The sequence below is a fragment of the Stegodyphus dumicola genome, chromosome 11, assembly GCF_044657685.1.
Source record: "Stegodyphus dumicola isolate Sdum_Otavi_A_Nest chromosome 11, ASM4465768v1".
NCBI classification, from domain to species: Eukaryota; Metazoa; Arthropoda; class Arachnida; order Araneae; family Eresidae; genus Stegodyphus; species Stegodyphus dumicola.
In genome coordinates this window covers 163,645,620-163,662,304 of record NC_140778.1, presented here as the reverse complement: position 1 = coordinate 163,662,304, position 16,685 = coordinate 163,645,620, and positions in this window count along the sequence as shown.

Below are 16,685 nucleotides of genomic sequence, written 5' to 3'. Positions count from 1 at the left end.
AAGACTATATGCGAGGGAGTGCTGCCTCTATTTACTACATACAATATGTTTTTTTCACAGAAATTGTTTATATATGCATTTATTGTACTGCTTATGTTTCTCGCTTCCGTTATTTAATGGGGGCAGACTACTATGGGCAGACTTTTACTCTTATTTCGGTATTGCATTCAGTAGTGGGGCAGACTTTTTCTAACTTACCATTGCCTTACTGGAGCAGACTTCTTGCTGGTTCATACTTTTTCTGAATGGGGCAGACTTTAATATTACCTGTTTTCGTTTACAAATTTTATATTTTTGATGGGCGGCCACTTTTTCATGTAATATGTTGGTTTTTCCCGCTGGTCTTAAATTGTATTACATTTTTAGCCCTTTTCATATAATTATAGCTTATTTTTGTTCATTATCTGTTTTGGGCGTACTTTTCAACTGATTTATGTTCTATACTTCCTACAGCGTGGGAGATTTTTGCTTTTATTATAGTTCTTTTTCTTTTTACAGTTGGGCAGCGTGTCATGGGAGGTCGCCAATGGTTTTTGGGTTTTTTTTTTTTACTGGCTCATGCTTCTTTTAGTCAAATTAATTTTGCCCTTTGGGAGGATTGTGCTTTCACCCCTATTTTGTCTTATGCAACATATTGTTCTGGCCGCCATTATTAGTCACACCACTTTTTTTCGTGAATAGCTGCCTCCCAATGGTATGTATTCCTATTTTTCAAAGGTTTGCTCTTTATTAACATTGTTATTAGTTCATTTTCTTTTTTTCCCTGACTGACATTCCTTCTGTCTTTTGTTTTTGGGCCTGCTCTCCTCACATATTTATCTTTTACATTTTACGTCAATGACCGATATTTTGGAGTTGTCTGCATGGGGGCCCACCCTGTGGATCTCTTTATGACGGTCGCCTGCCGGCCCCTGTGCTGGCGGTCTAATTGTGGGACTTCTATTGTTCTTTTGTATTTTTGTATATTTTGTACATATCAGTTTTATATTGTATTATTGTATATTATCTTGTCTCCCACATGTTGGTCATCAACCATATTTTTGTCTTAGGGGGCAAGCCCCCTCCCCCTTTTTTGTTTGTTTGTTTGTTGGTCAGCCCATAATGTTTTTTTTATTGTGAGCAACCTTTACAGTTCTTTGGACTTTTTCTCAGCCAGTTTTTTTTTGTTTGCCTATGTGAGCACTCTCTTTTCAGTCATATGTACGTCACAATGTATCGTCTTTTTTTCTTCTTTTTTGACAGAGTTGAGCTCAGGTCACTCTCTTTTTTTGTGAAGCCATAAATTTTATGTTCTCAATCTATTTGTACTTTTGCGGCCGGCGGAGCGCGTCTCTTTCCTAATTCTACTTTTCTCACAATTTTTTGTTTAGTGGAGTCACACCTTTATCACTTAACATGACAATGGTTCTAAATTGACTAACACATGGCAATGCCTGCGAGCATACAACTGCCATTCTTCATGCCTGTGTGCGTACAAATTTTTACTCATTTTTATTTTACTTATTCTAAACATTGTTTTTCATGTTATGTTTTACAGTTCTCTATTGTATATATATCTTCGTGACTCTGTTAACCTTTACATTAGTTGTAGTGTCCATGCTTTTGATCACACCTGCGAGCGTACATATACCCATGTAACCATACCTAAAGTTTTCAGTAAATGCCGCCTGATCTGTCATCCCTTCCCATGGTTGTGGTTGGCAGATTGTAGATAGTTTTACTGGGGGACTGGATTTACCCGTTAGGCTACGTTCCATGGTCGGCTCCGGTCCCTTCAGTTGAGTAATGCCCCTGCATCCTTGGTTCCTCCTCGTAATCCTCACGGCTCTGATGGCTGGACGACTGTTGCTCCTGCTCGCCGCCGCCGTCAACCTGCACCTGACGCCACGCCTGTTGGGTTGGTTACCTGCTCTTGAGCTGCCTTCCTCTTTATCGCCTGGCTCGTCTCAATCTAGCTGTCCTTCGCCATCCGTCTTCCAGCACCAGTCCCTGCCTGATGCATCCGTGGCTGCTGCAGCCTCCTCCTCGCCACCTGGGTTTGCCGACGAGCCCGTTGTGGACCACCTTCCTGCCGAGCCTCCTTCACTGGACTCATCGCTTCTCTCTTTCCGTCCAGGGCTTTCCGACATCTCTGACCCCTCCCGAAATTGGAGAATGTTTGAAGAATGCCTGGACGATGTCATCGCTACTGCCCCGGACATTGTCAAACTTCTGCCTGCCTCTGCTTATCGACCCCGGAAACCTTCATCTGTCAACAATCCAAAGGAGATACAACGCCTCTACATGACTCAACTGATGAGGGTTGGCCCCGACCTTGGAGCGGTAGCCTAACGGAGTAATCCAACCCCACAGTAAACCTTTCTACATCTGCCGTCCACAACCAAAGGAAGGGATGACAGTACAACGGCATTTATTAAAAGCCTGAAAAGATTACATGGAAATCAGTGATGTACATAATATAGGTTACTACAACTTACAAAAGTAAAAACAGAAATAGAATTAGAGAGTTCGGTGCACTGCGCAATGAAGAAATAAGAAAAGTAATATATAAATGTAAAGTCTTGAAAGTCTATCGTAAAAAGCAGTCTATAAAGTCAAAGTACAATGTTTTAGTGGAGAGAGAGTCCACGAACAAAGGATGTCCATTGTGGCATCACGAGGACTCATTCAGTAAACAGTACTATTTTGGTTAAACGTTGCACACTAAATATTAAAGCAAGACGAAATCGTCTCATACAGTTAGTGAATTAATAGATTATAAGACGAGACTTTGTCAGTGTTGAGGCAAAGTTCCAATGAGTAGAAAGGTGTCAATAAAAACACATTATGTACGTTGATCATGATTTAAGGAAAGCACATATTAGAAGTAGTTGACACGACACTAAAGAAATAGACATGTTGAAAAGTCTCAATGACCACTATGGCATGACGAGAATATCCGTATGTGAACAGGTTGGCGAGTTCTTCACAGAAGAAAATTGTGGCATCACAATACGACTCCCTGCACAAAACACGTATACACACAAAATATATGTCAGAATATCCATGGGTACAGAACCCAAACATACAGTGCTCGGAGAACGTTATTATATGTGTGCACAGGTGAGCAGTACGGAAGGTACGCAATTGAGGAGTGAGTGAGTGAGTGAGTGAGAAATTATGGCGCAAAACCAAAGATGATTATAGCGCTCCAAACACGAGATGGGATGATTACAAATGATGAAATTAAAATACAATAATTAAAAAACAAGTATAAAATTGTACCAAATCCAGAGAATGAAGTCATATAAAAACAAATTAAAAGCACACATTAAAATTCAAGACACAGTCTTCAAAACAAATTACATTAGATAATAAAAGCCAGTCTCGTTTAAATAATAAAATCAATTAATATTGACTTCTCTTCCGATAAACAGTCGAGAGGTAAGTCACAGCTATTAAAATATTTCTGACGAAAACTATTAAAACTTGGACACTCAATTAAAATATGACGGAAAGATAGACTAACATTACAATTTGAACAAACAGGCTCATTCTCAGTTTTTAAAAGATAGTTATGCGTAACTCTAGTGTGACCAATTCTGAGGCGACTCAAAAGAACTTCCTCCTTACGATTTTTGGTTAATTCCCAATGCTCAATTTTAGGTTTTACATGTCTTAATTTATTTTGAAGCTGAACATCCCAAAGTTGCTGCCATTTTTTTTCGGATCTTGTTTTTCACAACATAACAGATGTCTGCAAAAAGGATGAGACGACTGGACAGTTCAACACCACATTTTGCTGTGATATCTGCCCGTTCATTCCCTTTTATTCCCACATATGCGCGAGAACCCAGCAGTACAGGATTTCATATCCACGATTCATTAAATTTATATGTATTTTGAGAATATCCACTATTACTGGATTTTGAGTATTAGGGTGAGTGAGTGAGTGATTATGGCGCAAAACCAGAGATGATTATGACGCGCCAAACAAAAGATGAGATGATTACAATTGATGACATTAAAATTCAATAAATAAAAACAAGTAGATAAATGTACCAAATCCAGAGGATGAAGTCATATAAACACAGGTTAAAAGCACATATTATAAAATTCAAGAGACAGTCTTCAAAACAAATTACATTTGGTAATAAAAGCCAATATCTTTTAAATAATAAAATAAATTAGAATTGACCTCTCTTCCGATTAAACGGTCGAGAGGTAAGTCACAGCTATTAAAATATTTCTGGCGAAGACTATTAAAACATGGACACTCAATTAAAATATGACGAACAGATAAACAAACATTACAGTTAAAACAAACAGGCTCATTTTCAGCTTTTAAAAGGTAGTTATGTGTCACTCTAGTGTGACCGATTCTGAGGCGAGTCAAAAGAACTTCCTCCTTACGATTTTTGGTTAATTCCCAGTGCTCAATTCTAGGTTTTACATGTCTTAATTTATTTTGAAGCTGAACATCCCAAAGTTGTTGCCATTTTTTTCGGATCTTTTGTTTCACAACACAACAAATGTCTGCAAAAGGGATGAGACGACTGGACAGTTCAACAGCACATTTTGCTGTGATATCTGCCAGCTCATTCCCTTTTATTCCCACATGCCCGGGAACCCAGCAGTACAGGATATCATACCCACGATTCATTAAGTTTATATGTATTTTGAGAATATCCACTATTACTGGATTTTGAGTATTAGGAAAAGCTTCTATTGATTTAAGAGCACTATACGAATCTGTATAAATTATAAACTTTTTGTAGCAGAGCCTTGAGATGTATAAAAGACTATAATATATCGCAGTTAATTCGGATGTTAAGACAGAGAAAGCATTGTGCAAGCGTCTGCCCTCCATGTGGTCTTTAATTACATATGCCATCCCCACATGATCTTTTGACTTGGACCCATCTGTATAAACTGGAAGATAACTGCTATATTTGTTCCTGTGCTCAGCGAAGAGTTGTCTGTAAATAATCTCGTTAGTGCTTGCCTTCACATGATACTTAAAAACATCAAGAAGCTGAATCCGTGCATTTTCCCAAGGTAGGATTTCAAAATTCTCTACTGCTTGGGGGTGCATATCAGAGAGGGAAAGTTCCTCAATGACAGGGCGAACTCTTAAAAGAAATGTAGGAACACAAGATGGACGTGTTTCAAATAACGCGTTACTCACATCATCAAGTAAGCACAGCTTATTGGGATGTTCAGGTTGGGATAGTATATTAAAATATTGCAAAAGGGACAATTGTTCACGCCACAGATAATGTGATGGTTCATTACAGTCAACATACAGGCTCTGGACAGTAGAAGTCCTGAAGGCTCCTGAACATATCCTCAAACCTTGATGGTGAACAGGATCCAGTTTTAACAAAACAGATGACCGAGCGGATCCATAAACAACTGAGCCATAGTCCAGTCTAGAGCGAACAAGGGCTCTGTAAATGCGAAGCATGGAGCAACGCTTTGCACCCCAGGAGGTGTTCGCCAACACTTTTAAAATATTTAGTGTTTTGAGACACTTCTTTCTCAGGTTTAAAACATGAGAAAGGAAAGTCAATATCTGGTCGAACGTTACTCCTAAAAATTTTACTTCGGGCGCAACTGGAATAATTGTACCATTTAGATATAACTCAGGTTCAGGATGGAGACCTCGCTTCCTACAAAAGTGCACGCACACAGTTTTCTGTTTCGAAAAAGTAAATCCCTGTTTGTCTGACCATTCTTGGATCTTATTCAGAGCCATCTGCAATTGCCTCTCTATGTATCTCATGTCTGCTCCTCGACAGCTAATCTGTAAATCATCTACATATAGTGATCCTAAGATGGTGTGAGGAAGTTCTTTTAATACAGAATTTATTTTTAAACTGAACAGCGTTACACTAATCACACAGCCTTGAGGCACACCCTCTTCCTGTTCAAAAATATCTGAAAAAACAGAGCCAATCCTTACTTGAAAAGTCCTGGTATTCAAGAAATTCTGAATGAAAATTGGTAGGTTGCCGCGCAAGCCACTCTCGTGAAGATCCCGAAGTATACCGTATCTCCATGCCTTATCATAAGCTTTCTCAATATCAAAGAATACCGAGACTAGGTGACTTCTTCTTACAAAAGCTTTTCGAATGGATGTCTCTAGGAGGAGCATATTATCTACGGTAGTCATCCCCTTTCGAAAACCACTTTGATAATGCGATATAATATTATTCTTTTCCAAGAAGTAGACTAGGCGGCTGTTTACCATTTTTTTCAAACAGCTTGCATAGGCAACTCGTAAGGGCAATTGGCCGATAGTTGGAGGGATTCCTTGGATCTTTCCCTGGCTTGGCAATAGGAATTACAACAGCTCTCTTCCATGCACTGGGAAAAGTATGCTCCTTCCGCACACTATTGTAAAGCTTGAGAAGGGCATTCAGTGACTTAGAGGACAGATGCTTTAGCATATCGTAATTCACGCCATCGAGACCCGGAGACGACCTATGTGTCTGTAACAAACTCTCTTTAACTCTAGCACAGTAAAATCTCTATTATAAGGCACAAATTTGGAAGAGTTGAAAGCGATGGGATTTTTCTCAGAGCGTTGCTTGATAGAAAGAAATGCAGGTGAGTAATTTCGGCTGGAAGAAACGGCAGCAAATGTCTCACCAATAGTATTAGCAATTTCTTCTATAGAGCTAATCACTCGGCCATCTTTTTCCAAAAAGGAAATTGAGTGGTCTTTATATATTCCGCATGCTTGTCGAACTCTTTCAAAAACCCGCTTACTAGGCGTAGAGGATGTTATTGACGACACATAGGAAATCCAAGAATTCCTTTGGCTCTGCCTCCTTACTTTTCGTGCATTCGCTTTGGCTCTTTTAAACGCTATGAGGTTTCGCAGAGTAGGATATCTACGAAAAATACCCATGCTTTTTTCAGTGCTTCATGACAGTCGCGATTCCACCACGGTTTCGAATATTTTAGTATTTTTCCTGATGTTCTAGGAATCGAAAGCATAGCTGCCTGAATAATAGTATTAGTAACAGCTTCCACAGCTTCATCGATATGCACATTTTCTACCATTTCCTCTGTGAGCTCTGCGGAAGAAGAGAAGAGTTCCCAGTCTGCCCTGTCCAGTATAAACCGAGGGAGTCTCGACATGGGGTTTGCTCCTCTTCGTGCAAGAGACACAAAAATGGGATAATGATCACTGTTATAAAGATCATTTCCCACACTAAAAATGCAAAAAGGCAACAGAGATGCTGAACAGATGGCAATGTCGAGAGCGAGCAATGTCTTTGAAGGCTCATGGAAGTAAGTATCCTGCCCATTATTCAGGAGACAAAGGCTATGTATGATCTTCAATCAATCGCTCAATTTGTCTTCCTCGGCAATTTGTATCTTTACTGCCCCAGAGCTGACTATGGCCGTTAAAATCACCTATTATGATGAAAGGCTCATGCAGCTGCTCTATAATGCCATTTAAATCTTGCTGATCAATATGCTCATTTGGAGGCAAATACAGGGAAATGACTGTAACAACAATATCAAGATTTGTTTGAGTAGCGACAACTTGCAGGGATGTCGTCAAAGGAAAGAACTTGATGGATAGTCCAGTGAGGTGAGGAGACCTGTACCTCCACTGGCACGCTCACCTGCAAGGTTATCCTTCCTGACGAAAGAAAACCTCCGAAGTTTTGCTTGTTGTTCCGGTTTTAGATTTGTTTCCTGTATTGCGAAGCATACAGGTTGATGAACATTGATTATAGCTTTGATGTCGAGCAGATTTCGGTGGAAACCGCGACAGTTCCATGATACGAGGGTGGCCATTATGAATAGCTTTTGTTCTTTCTGTGCTCTTGTTTGGTTTTTCGTGGAAGTAGATGCTTGGGAACTTCCAGACCCTCTTCTACTTCCATACCGTCTGAATCCGCAGATTCAGAAACCATTCCATCAAGAGAGCTATTGCTGGAACTTCTATTTTTATTTGTTTCTTTTCGTGTGGTAGTTTTGGGTTTGCTTTGAATTACTATTTCTTTATTTTGTACTGTATGGGTTGGGTTTTCTGTCTTCTTGTTTGTAGTGTGTTGTGTTTTGTTTGGTGGAGTCTGCATACTAACTGATGTTTGGGTGGCAACCGTGCGAGATCTTTTAAGAGCATTGGCGTAAGATGTATTTGGTCGAAGCTGTGTGCTCTGGACTAGTCTTCTGGCTTCGGCGTAAGAGATGTTCCTATTAACTTTTGTAGTCTGGATTTCTTTTTCCGATTTCCATTTTGGGCACAAGCGAGAAAATGCTGGGTGGTCACCCTCTCAATTCATACACAACGGCGCAGCGGTACAATTATCAGAATTGTGGCCAATCTGTGAGCATCGGGCGCATGTGAGGCTGCCACAAAACGTCTTAGAATAGCCAAAACGCTTGCATTGGAGACATCGCATAGGTTTTGGAATAGAAGGTCTTACAGGAATATTTAGATATCCGGCCTTAATATCCTTAGGCAGATCAGGCGTGTTAAAGGTAAGGATCACGTGTTTCGTGTCTATCAACTTACGTTCTTTACGCATCTTGATCCGCCTTACACCGCAGACATTTTGTTCGGATAGCTCAGAAGCGATCTCTTCTTCAGAAACATACAGAAGGTTGAATTCTGAGATAACACCACGGCAATAGTTCACTGAGTTATTTGGTGTTACAGTGACATTCGCTTGTCCAAGTTTAGTTATCTGAAGTAAAGAAGCAGACTGGGTGGCTGAGGTTGTATCAATAAGCAAGTCTCCGGAGCGGAGACGCTTTATATTTCTCGGCTCACCAATACAAGACTGGATATATTTGTTTATTACGAAAGGAGACATCTTATGCATTTCGCCAGAAGGACTAGAGATGACTAGGAAACGGGGACTATTGTTATGATTTTTTTCATTTGTATCTGTACGTAATTTTTTTCCAGTAGACTTTTCAGAACTAGGTTGAGTGACTTGTTTAGCAGTACACGTTTCAGAACTAGGTTGAGTGACTGGTTTAGCAGTAGAAGTTTCAGAACTAGGTTGAGTGACTGGAGTTGCCTCGAAATCTTTAATTAAGTAGATATGAGAAGCCATAGTGAAAGAACAAAGATTCAGGTCCGACGGCCCTGCCCACTACGGAGAGCAACAAGGGAACACAGATTCCTGTGTTAGGGCTAGCCGGACCTATACGCAAACTGAAGCCCTACAGTCGGCTTTCCCGAAAGGAGGTACTCCCGAGAGCTTGATCCCAAGCCACTGACACAAGGACTAGTGACCAGCCGATTGACACCCGTGAGGAAGACTAAGGTGCCTCGCGTTTAACTGAAGCAGAGGCCAAAGCAGTGTGTTGGGGACAGTACCTCGCCCCTCAACTACCAGGACCCTCCTTTCTAGCGACACGGGTCTCCAAGCACGGCAAACACGTGGGCAGTTTTGTCGCCACTCAAAATCTAGAAACAAAATCTGTTCCAGCCTCTCGTTACAAGCCCCAAACTCCGTAGAGAGAAACCACAAGGGAGAAGGGAAGGGAAAAAGTTCCAGCCAAGAGGAGAGGAGACGGAAAGAGGATAGATCACTGGGGCTCCAGATCGTGACACCCGTCTCATCAAGATGATCCGCTGAAGGGCTAGGGTACCTCGGGATTGCCACACCCGTACTCACAAAAGTGAGCCCCCTGAGGGGCAACTGCTAGACGGCGTTATGAACCGCCACAGTAACATGGCCGCTGTACTGCCAAATGTCGGATCCTCATCGTCTTCCACACTTCCGGGAGATATGAGAGCTACATTTTCTGAGGTTGTTGCCCGTCCCGCCTCATCTGCACCAACAGCTGACGCCCCACAAGGCCGCAGTATTCGGACACAAAAGACCACCTCCGTTGCTGATCGCTCCTCACCTCAGAACACGCCAAATTGCAAAGTCTGCGAAATCTGTGGGAGATCCTACAGGAAGAACTCGAAGTTGAAGAGTCACCTCATGCTGCATGCGAGACTCCAGCAGCAGACAGAAGGAGCTACCCGAAGCCTCACCCGTCGCCAACCATACGCGCTCGAGGACCACTGTTGGCCACGCCCACGCTAAAGATACCACAAGAAATCATGGGATAGCTGACCTACCCTGCATGACCGCTGCACCTATGAGAACCATCAACAAGGTCTTCACACCCGTGCCTGATCCTGGTGTGCCGATCGTCTGCGCAACACCAGCAGCGTGACACAGCAGTACTGTATCTGACACGCCCTCTGTTGCCGCCGGAAGAAATGCTTCACAGCAGTATACTCCTGCTAATGAGGGCGTGGCAAGTGATCCTGCTTCCCAGTCGTCCCAGGGTATCAGCCCATCATCGCCCCCCAGTACCACCCCCTCTCCAGACGTGTTGATCATATACGCGTCACCACCCACATCACCTGATCTGATGTCGCTAGACGCATCCAATTTGGGTCCTTCATGTGCAGTTGCGACGTATTCCATCCTCCACTGTGCAAGCCATGATACTCTTTGTCAACGGTGATGCCACCTCCCAGGGAACTTCTGCCACACCGGACGGTGAGCCGTCGCCTGACCACCCGAGTGCCACCACTGGCAACATGTCTTCTTCCAACCCACGTGCGGATCCTGCCACACCTGCTGGACTTGGTTCACCTGCCGAGACAGTGCCCATCGTTTCAGCACCCACTCTGACCTCACGTGTTGACCAGTGCGTTCACCTTGTTTTTTCAGTACCTGACGCTCTCCCCTGCACCGAAACAGGTCTCCCGCAGCACGTTCGTCTCGAATAAGTGGACTCAAACCAGGCATTCGCTAATTCGACACATGCTAGTGGCACATAATATTGACATTAATACAACCACAAGATGGTGCCTGTACTGCTCAGCGACATTACCGGATCGACCATCACGGCATCCCTGCCTACGTGGCGATTGCCCTGTAGTGCACACTGGAAAACATTTCGCTGGAAGTGTCAGCTATGTGCCTTCTCGTGCCCTACGTGTGGCGGCTTTTTAAATAACGAAGCACACTCCACAGAAGAGAAAGAGGCCGATCATCTGCCACCGCTGTGCTTTCGACATCCCGTGGTACAGGTGTACGCAGCGTACAGACGACTCAACCTTGTGCCCTAGCTCTGTCTTATTATTCCAAAGCAAATTAAGGTAATGTCATGTAGGTATTTAGAAAGTATATGTATGTAACAGCGCTGGATTGCATGTCAGCAAATATGTATTAACAGAAGCATGTAAATAACTAATAATGTACAGCGTGATTATAATTAAAGTTTAAATTTCAAAAAGCTATAAAAAAGAACCACTGATGAAAATAATGTGAAATTTGAAAGGAATGTTATTGAAGAAGGCGGAAAGCGTATGGCAGAAGAAAAAATTTAGTTTCAAAAGTTAGCAACAGATGGCGCTGTAAACGGCAGAATCACGACGAGAAACGAGAAATGATTCGTAAAACAACGGCTAAGGTGGAAGTTACACATTAAAACGCATTGACAAATTAGAATTGTTGAATAATTTTATTTGCATGACTACATATCACATCGAAAGGGACAAATCGGTTTCAAGAGTTTTGCAGCGACATACCGCATAAGAACCATTCATCAAAGAAGTTCGGAACTGTCGCGAGACTGGCGCAAAACATGTTCAATATGGTGTCCAACGTTGTGTGCAATAAGTTGAAAGCGACAAAGAGCATGTTCCACAACGGATCGCAGTGTCTCCGGGGTGATGTTCAGAATGTGTTGCGAAATGCGTGCCTTTAATTCCACTAAATTTGCAATTGGAGCACGGAACACAACATCCTTCAGGTATCCCCACAGCCAGAAATCACACGGAGTAAGATCAGGCGATCGGGACGGCCAGGCTGTAGGGAAATGACGGCTGATAATTCGAGCATTTCCGAAATGGCGCCTCAGCAGCTGCTTCACGGGATGTGCATTCATTATCCACTTCCATGCGAGCCAGGAATTCTAACGCAAACGTCTCCCTAGATTCACATCCCGATAAGGAAAAGGAATACGCCGGACTGGACCATTGTTTAATTAGCCATCGCAAGTGATCTAATTACGCTAATTGGACAGAGATAACGGCATCGTTCCAGTCATTAGGAGTGCTACCAAAGTTTCTAAAATTGGCAAAAATCAGGTGATTAGTACAAAAGATATCACTTTCTCCCATTTTATTTGGACTTTGACAAGCGAAAGGAAACGTCCGTCCAGATACCATTTAATTAAGACGAGTGATTACGCCGGTTCTACAGTGAACTGTCGTTCCTGTGCCGAGTCTACGGAATTGTGCTGGTTCTTCCCTCTTAACAGGATTCTGGTTGTTGATATGCGTAAATCTACGCCCATTATTACACTATTTTAATTAGTGCTCACGCTATTTCATCTGTGAAGTGTTGTGTTGGTGCTGCGATTACGGATTAGTGCTTCAGTGACAGTAACAGCTATCATTGGATTACTTTTTAAACACACATGAAAAACAGAAATCTAACGCCCAAGGTAGGCACTTTTTAATTAAATACTGCCAGCATAGTAAATGCTCTATTGTAAGGCTCAGCTTTGGACGAGTTGAATGCAATGGGATTTATTTCGGAGTGCTGCTTGATAGAGAGAAATGCAGGTGAATAGTTTCTGCTGGAAGAAACGGCAGCAAATGTCTCACCGATAGTATTCGCAATTTCTTCTATGGAGCTAATCACTCGGCCATCTTTTTCCAAAAAGGAAAGTTAGTGGTCTATATATATTCCGCATGCTTTTCGAACTCATTCCCAAGCCCGCTTACTACTCGTGGAGGATGTTATTGACAACACATATGAAATCCACGAATTCCTTTGGCTCTGCCTCCTTACTTTTCGTGCATTTGCTTTGGCTCTTTTAAATGCAATGAGGTTTCGCAGAGTAGGATATCTACGAAAAATACCCCATGCTTTTTTCTGTTTTTTCAGTGCTTCATGACAATCGCGATTCCACCACGGTTTCGAATATTTCAGTATTTTTCCTGATGTTCTAGGAATGGAAAGCATAGCTGCCTCAATAATAGTATTAGTAACAGCTTCAACAGCATCATCGATCTGCACATCTTCTACCATTTCGTCTGTGCGCTCTGCAGTGGAAGAGAAGAGTTCCCAGTCTGCCCTATCGAGTATGAATCGAGGGGATCTCGACATGGGGTTTGCTCCTCTTCGTGCAAGAGATATAAAAATGGGATAGTGGTCGCTGTTGTAAAGATCATTTCCCACACTAAACGTGCAAAAAGGCAACAGAGATAGTGAACAGATGGCAATGTCGAGAGCGTGCAATGTCTTTGAAGGCTCATGGAAGTATGTATCCTGCCCATTATTCACGAGACAAAGGCTATGATCTTCGATCATCTGCTCTATTTGTCTTCCTCGGCAATTTGTATCTTTACTACCCCAGAGCGGACTATAGCCGTTAAAATCTCCTATTATGATGAAAGGCTCAGGCAGCTTCTCTAAAAGATCATTTAAATCTTGCTGATCAATGTGCTCATTAGGAGGCAAATAATGAGAAACGACTGAAACTACAATATGGAAGTTTTTTTGTACAGCGACAACTTGGAGAGAAGTCGTCAAAGGAAAGGAACCTGAGGGATAGTCCAATGAAGTGAGGATACATACACCTCCACTGGCACGCTCACCTGCAAGGTTGTCCTTCCTGACGAGAGAAAATCTCCGAAGTTTTGCATGTTGATCTGGTTTCAGATTTGTTTCCTGTACTGCCAAGCACACAGGCTGGTAAGCATTCATCATAGCTTTGATGTCAAGGAAATTTCGATGGAATCCGCGACAGTTCCATGAGACGAGGGTGGCTATTATGTTTGATGTTTGTTCTTTCTGTGTTCCTTTTTAGTTTTCCCTCAGGGGCCTCACTTCTGTGAGTACGGGTGTGGCAATCCCGAGGTACCCTAGCCCTTCAGGGGATCATCTTCTTGATGAGACGGGTGTCACGATCCTGGAGCCCCAGTGATCTATCCTCTTTTCCGTCTCCTCTCCTCTTTGCTGGAACTTTTTCCCTTCTCTTCTCCCTCGTGGTTTCTCTCTACGGAGTTTGGGGCTCGTCACGAGAGACTGGAACAGCCCTTGTCTCTAGTCTTCGAGTGGCGAGAAAACTGCCCACGTGTTTGCCGTGCGTGGAGACCCGTGTCGCTGGAAAGGAGGGTCCTGGTAGTTGAGGGGCGAGGTACTGTCCCCAACACACTACTTTGGCCTCTGCTTCAGCTAAACGGGAGGCACCTTAGTCGTCCTCACGGGTTTCAATCGGCTGGTCACTAGTCCTTGTGTCAGTGGCTTGGGGTCAAGCTCTCGGGAGTACCTGCTTTCGGGAAAGCCGACTGTGGGGCTTCAGTTTGCGTATAGGTCCGGCTAGCCCTAACACAGGAATCTGTGTTCCCTTGTTGGGCTCCGTGGTGGGCGGGGCCGTCGGACTCGAATCTTTATTCTTTCACTATGGCTTCTTCTCATATCTACTTAATTAAAGATTTCGAGGTAACTCCAGTCATTCAAACTAGTTCTGAAACGTCTACAGCTAAACCAGTCACTCAACCTAGTTCTGAAACGTATACTGCTAAACCAGTCACTCAACCTAGCTCTGAACCATCTACTAATAAACCAATCATTCAACCTAGCTCTGAAACGTCTACTACTAAACCAGTCACTCAACCTGTCACTCAACATAGTTCTGAAAATTCTGCAAAAAAATTACGGACAGATGCAAATAAAAAAAATCATCACAATAGTCCTCGTTTCCTAGTCATCTCTAGTCCTTCTGGCGAAATGCATAAGATGTCTCCTTTCGTAATAAATAAATACATCCAGTCTTGTATTGGTGAGCCGAGAAACATAAAGCGTCTCCGCTCCGGAGACTTGCTTATTGATACAAACTCAGCCACCCAGTCTGCTTCTTCACTTCAGATTACTAAACTTGGGCAAGCGAATGTCACTGTAACAGCACATAAGACACTTAATTATTGTCGTGGCGTAATATCGGAATTCGACCTTCTGTACGTTCCTGAAGAAGAGATCGCTTCCGAGCTATCCGACCAAAATGTCTGCGGTGCTAGGCGGATGAAGATGCGTAAAGAAGGTAAGTTGATCGATACGAAACACGTGATCCTTACCTTCAACACGCCTGATCTGCCTAAGAATATTAAGGCCGGATATTTAAATTGTCCTGTAAGACCTTATATTCCCAACCCTATGCGATGCTTCCAATGCCAGCGTTTCGGCCATTCTAAGACGTCTTGTCGTGGCAGCCTCACATGCGCCCGATGCTCACAGATTGGCCACGATTCGGAAAATTGTACCGCTGCGCCTTCGTGTATAAATTGCAAGGGTCAGCACCCAGCATTTTCACGCCTCTGCCCAAAATGGAAATCCGAAAAAGAAGTACAGACTCTTAAAGTTACCAGGAACATCTCGTATGCTGAAGCCAGAAAACTAGTTCAAAGCACACAGCTCCAATCAAACAAATCTTATGCCAGTGCAGTTAAAACAACACGTAGCATTGCCACCCAAACATCAATAGGCACGCAGACTAAACCAAATAAAACCCAACCAACCACATCCACCAAGAAAACGGAAAATGCAACTCATTTAATACAAAAAAAAGAAACAGTCATTCAAAGTAAACCTAAAATTGAAAGTCACAAAATAATTAATAAAAATAGAAGTCCCAGCAATAGCTCTTTTGACGAAATGATTTCTGAATCTGCGGATTCAGACACTATGGAAGTAGAGGAGGGTCTAGAATTTCCCAGGCATCTACTTCCACGAAAAACCAAACAAGAGCACAGAAAGAACAAAAACCAGACATAATGGCCACCCTCGTCTCATGGAACTGTCGCGGTTTCCACCGAAATTTGCTCGACATCAAAGCCATAATTAATGCTTATCATCCTGTATGCTTCGCAGTACAGGAAACAAATCTAAAACCAGAACAACAGGCAAAACTTCGGAGGTTTTCCTTCGTCAGGAAAGATAACCTTGCAGGTGAGCGTGCCAGTGGAGGTGTAGGTCTCCTCACCTCACTGGATTATCCCTCAAATGTGCTTTCTTTGACGACATCCCTCCAAGTTGTCGCTACTCAAACAAATTTTGATTTTGTTGTTACAGTCGTTTCTCTGTATTTGCCTCCAAATGAGCATATTGATCAGCAAGATTTAAATGGTCTTTTAGAGCAGCTGCCTGAGCCTTTCATGATAATAGGAGATTTTAACGGCCATAGTCCGCTCTGGGGTAGTAAGGATACTAATTGCCGAGGAAGACAAATTGAGCAGATGATCGAAGATCATAGCCTTTGTCTCCTCAATAATGGGCAAGATACTTACTTCCATGAGCCTTCAAAAACATTCCATGCTCTCGACCTTGCCATCTGTTCACCATCTCCGTTGCCTTTTTGCACTTTTAATGTGGGTAAAGATCTTTACAACAGTGATCATTATCCCATTCTTGTGTCTCTTGCACGAAGAGGAGCAAACCCCATGTCGAGATCCCCTCGATTCATACTGGACAGGGCAGACTGGGAACTCTTCTCTTCCATTGCAGAGCTCACAGATGAAATGGTAGAAGATGCGCATATCGATGACGCTGTTGAAGCTGTTACTAATACTATTATTCAGGCAGCTATGCTTTCGATTCCTAGAACATCAGGAAAACTACTAAAATATTCAAAACCATGGTGGAATCGCG